The 4793-nt window shown below is 37.5% G+C and overlaps 1 long non-coding RNA gene across 1 annotated transcript in view; it reads left to right on the forward strand.

Annotated features, from left to right (window-relative positions):
- The first annotated feature begins 518 nt into the window (after positions 1-518).
- LOC103481297 (uncharacterized) overlaps positions 519-4793 on the forward strand; it is a 12498-nt gene continuing 8223 nt past the window's right edge. Inside the window, exons 1-2 of the long non-coding RNA XR_536262.1 lie at positions 519-626; positions 1778-1899. This is a non-coding gene — a long non-coding RNA (uncharacterized LOC103481297). The remainder of the gene's footprint in view (positions 627-1777; positions 1900-4793) is intronic.

Here is a 4793-nt window from a genome sequence, read left to right on the forward strand (position 1 = left end):
TTGCTCTAATCGCAAAATATTTTGTGGAACGACCAACAACTCACTATTTTTCAGTGCATTTTTCTTAATTAAGGCTCACAAAACAATCAATTTGACGTGGGATTAAGTTAAGGAAACAACTGAAGTACAATTAAATATAACAACGGGGAGTGTAATATTAAATTAAGAATTATTCTTGTGCTGTTTTCTCATGTATTTCTTTGACGCAACTCCAAAAAACACACAAGCAGGACAGATGTAAATAGGCTGGACATTAGATAATTTCTCATGTCTTTGTATCTTTTTGTGAAAAATAAACTCTGGTGTGAGGAACAATTACAGACATTGAAATAGTGAGTAAATTGTTTATTTAAAACAGGATAGATATGAAGTCTGGAGATTAGTGACGAAGGAAGATGTTCGATCTGGGTCCACACTGGATAACAGGTGAGTGATTACTGAGTGCAGGCGGAGAATGAACAATATCTTGTAGGCAGGAGACTTAAAGTCCTTCCTTTTTTTTTTTTAGCTAGGTACAATAACCAGGAGGGAAGATAAGTATTTCTGCATGGAGGTTGAGGATGGGTTTGGCTTGGAGAGGACGTACAGTTCTGCTGATGATGGAGCGTCGGACAGAGGACAGGCAGGTGAGCGTTTGGTGAAGGACCCAAGGCTTTACAGGAGCAGTTCACCACAGGACAGCAGAGGCAACATGGAAGTAGAATCCAGGGAAGCAGAACTAAATCTTTCATTCAGGATGGAACTAGGAGGCACAAAGGTCACAGGAGGTAACTGCAGAGTAAATAGTTTTCTTTTTTAGTGACAATTAATGAGCACGCCAGTTTAACACAAGCAGTAAGCTGACCATCTGGTGTCTGCCCCAGGAAACTTGCTCCTCTAAATTCTGCTCCTTGATTGTGGCTGATGAGCGCGAGCTGGAGGCTCCTCCAGCCGCTCACACCTTATGGAGCAGGAAGGCAGGAGAAACACAAACACACATGCCCACAATCTAGCGCACAATCTTGTGGATACAACATGTTGTTGCTTTTGTAATTATTGTTTTCTTTAAACCTGTTTTTAAAAAACGTTTTTTAAAAAAAATTAAATGGCATCGATGGAGGTAGGAGTTCATCTTCCCTGTCTGTTTCTGTCCATTTCAATCGTTGTTGCCTTCTGATGGTGGTCAGTAGATACAAACCAGTAGCTTACCATTATGTGGGTGTGTGGGTGAGTAGGACTAACTGATTTTATTGCAAGGAATCTTTGAGCATCCACCATATAAGTCTGATATAACTTCAATTGTTTGTTTAGTGTTGCTTTAAATGTGAGTGCAAGTGATGCTTTGCCATGTTTTTTTTTTCTGTCTACAACAGTAAAATAATTTCTGAGTTTCTTCCTGTTTCTGCCTCTCAGTACCTCCTAGCTGGTTCTGTGTGATGCACCAGCTCCTCTATTTACGCCTAAACGGCACAGAGTAGGAGGAAAGATGGACAGGAGGGAGAGAAAGAAAGTGCTCACACTTTCATCCCGTCTCCTCTTCTTTTTTATTTTTCTGGCAAACTTGAGATTAAGTCCAAATCAAAYAGACAGCTGGAAGGTGGGAGAATGAGACACCATGTGGGAGAGTGGAAGAGATTCACCTTTTTCTGAAGCACATTTGTTACTTTTGTATTGCTTAAATCTATTAACAGGCTTAATACATTTTTACTTTTGTATTCTGTTATTATAGTTAGTACAGCTACAATGATTTTTCACAAGTGAAATGATTTTGTGCCTTAATTTTTTGGTGTCCCCGCAGCCCCCTGGTCCCCTGAGCCAGGCTCCTTCTGGTGAAGAGACTCAGTCTTTACCTCACTAAAGATGTCGGATGACTGGGCTTTGTCTGCTCCATCTAAGACCCTGCAAATGTGTTTCATCTGTGTGAGTACTAGCCTCAGAGTTTCCATCGTTCTCCAGTCTGAAGTTATTAGGTTTTGATGGCTTTATAAAGAAGCAAAACCGAGAATAGGTTCAAGGCAATACGATAAAAACAAAATACAAAAGGCTTTGAAAAGGGCGCCTTTCTTCATCTGAAACAAAAGTTAAGTCACATCAGACGAGTAAGACGGAAAGCATATGGTTGAAGGCCTATGAGTAAAGTTTTTGTTGGAAAAGATGCCCCTTTATATATGTAATTCTGGTGTTTTGTTGTAGTTCAAGGGGGATTTTTTCAGTTTGTGAAACCAAGCCTGACTATCTGAGCAAAGTTACATAAACACATTTCTTAGCAGAAGGACATRGTTCTCTTAGGCTTGTTAATATTTCAGAAAGCAGGCTCTCAAAAATGCTCGGCTATGATTTCTAAATCCTTATTTGCTATTTCAAGGTACATGATGTGTAAAAATGTGCTAACAAACAACCTTATGTTTGAGGGTAAACACATTGTTTGGGTTCGGTGAATTAATAAAGTTACTTCTTAATTCTTCCTTCTAGGATCAGTAACTTTTAAGTAAGAATTCCTCAACACAGCCTCCCCTTAACATAAGACAAGTCGGCAATCCCAGTGTACTTTAAAAGGCATTTGTACATTAGATTGGTTTATTAGGCAATTATTTATCTGTAAATCTGATTTGTAATGGTCTGCCTGTGCAAGAATAGTCAAATTGCAAATTAATTACTTAGAATTCATACAATGTAATTTTCTCGTTTTTTTGTTTTAGATTCTGTCATTCGCAGTTGAAGAGTACCTATGATAAAAATCAAAGATTTCAAACAGTAAAATTGGAACTGTATCAAATCCTTGTTTTTCCCACCGTACAGCTCAAGGAATAGATTTTACTGAAGGACAAAAATTAATGTGAGCTTCACAGCTTCACACAGGCGAGAGCTTATAGTGAAATTAAATCAGCAGTGCAAAACACATAGCTCAATATACTACAAATTTAATTATTCTTACTTAAATTATTCTGCACTTCCAGGATGCCAGATGTTCAAACAATGAGCTGCCATCAAAGGAAACTTTGAGCCAGTTAATTGAAAAGTGACTTGCTCACTTTTCCTTTTTACACCGTTTTCATAAAATCCACTTTTTCAATTGTATGGCCTGGATGTATTCATGAAGTCTAGTTCATTTGAGGACACCAGGAATATAAGGTCAGAAGTGACCAGCAGGAATAAATGCGTATCATTTCTGAAAAGTGGTAGTGATGTATTTCACTCCACAAAGCAACCGAGCAAAGCAGCATATGGCCTTCAAAGGCCAGCGGTGGCCTAAAAATAAAGGCAGAAAAAATATATTCCAGTTTCGGAACCAGTGAACGGCTTGGGAATAACGCAGCGTTTATATGCAGCACTTGTTGTGTTGCAGCCTGGATGTACCATAGGCTCAAGAAAGGCTTGTTCACCGGGGGCATTTGTGATGGATGAAACAAAAATACCTACAAGGATCTAAGCTCAGAATATTTATCCAGCCTGAATCAAATAAAAGCTGTTTTATGTCTTAATAAAAGCACAGCTGTAATTTTCTTCTTTTTTTTTGTCGCTCATAATTACTGTTTGGGTGAAGTCTTTAATTATGAAATAATTTTGTTTGCCCTTTCAAATCATAATAACAACAGAAACTACCCAGATGACCCTGTTAAAAAGCTTACATAACCTAGATTTTATTTCCATTTATTACTCCAATTAACATCCGTGGCAGCTTTAAGTTGCTGGCGGTAGTTTTCACACTTCATTTTCTTAGATTATAAAGATGCCAAAGACTTTATGCTCCAGAAAATTCTTGGACTCTCTTGTATGAACTGAATTTCTGAGATCTCCCAATGTGACTCAATGATAGTGAGGTCAGAAACTTCAGTTTTATTTGCAGTAGGCTGTAATGGGTCAAAAAAACCTTGTGTTTTTGATCGTTGTCATGATGACAGTGCTTTCCATGCACCGCTTCTGACCTCATCAGCTCAGACATTGTCTGAGCTGATGAGGGTAAAATTCCTTCCAGTACTTTCTGATAAAACGTTACATTCATCTTGCCGTCAACTTTGACCAACTTCCTTTTACCCCGTAGCTCATACATATCTAATGATGTACATCTGCGTTTCAGAATAGGAATAATGTATTTTTCATAACAAGTCTTGTAGCTAATTAGGCAGAAATTAGTTATTCACTTCCAAATCTGTTAATTGTAAGTGAGATCGACGGCGTACAACACAGATTAAGAAAGAAGAAAAATAACAGATGAATTCAAATATACCATAAATAAGTACATTTTCAACCAGTGGGAAAGACTGAAGGAGAGTTCTTTTTTTAGCATCATCTAGACATCGTCTAGACAGAACAATCAAATAAGTTAAATCTAGTAATACAGAATCAACTATGCAATACTGGCAACAGTGTTCATCAGAGTTTGTTTTTTTTCAGCTCAAAACTTAGACTGCTGGTGTCAAAAGCTGAACTTGAGAGACGATACTTTTATTCATAAAAATTAAATAACATTATTAATGAGAAAAAAGTCTGTAGAAGTTTAAATAAATCATTCATTTATACCTCTTGTATGAACTGAATGTCTGCGATTTCCTATGAACTGTAAAACTACAGTCTGTAATTGGTAAAATTATGTTCGCGACCAGCTTTATGTAATGGGATCCCTTTGTCTGTTTTCATTTTATCTGGGAATGTACCTGTTTTTAATGATGAATTAAACATAAATGTTGGTGGAGACATAATTCCACCAATAGTAGTCCTAACCAATGTGCAGATGGACTATAACCCCATAGACTGTCTATAGCAGATGGACTATAACCCTATAGCCTGTCTATAGCAGATGGACTATAACCCTA

This window comes from Poecilia reticulata, linkage group LG19 (assembly GCF_000633615.1).
Source record: "Poecilia reticulata strain Guanapo linkage group LG19, Guppy_female_1.0+MT, whole genome shotgun sequence".
NCBI lineage: Eukaryota > Metazoa > Chordata > Actinopteri > Cyprinodontiformes > Poeciliidae > Poecilia > Poecilia reticulata.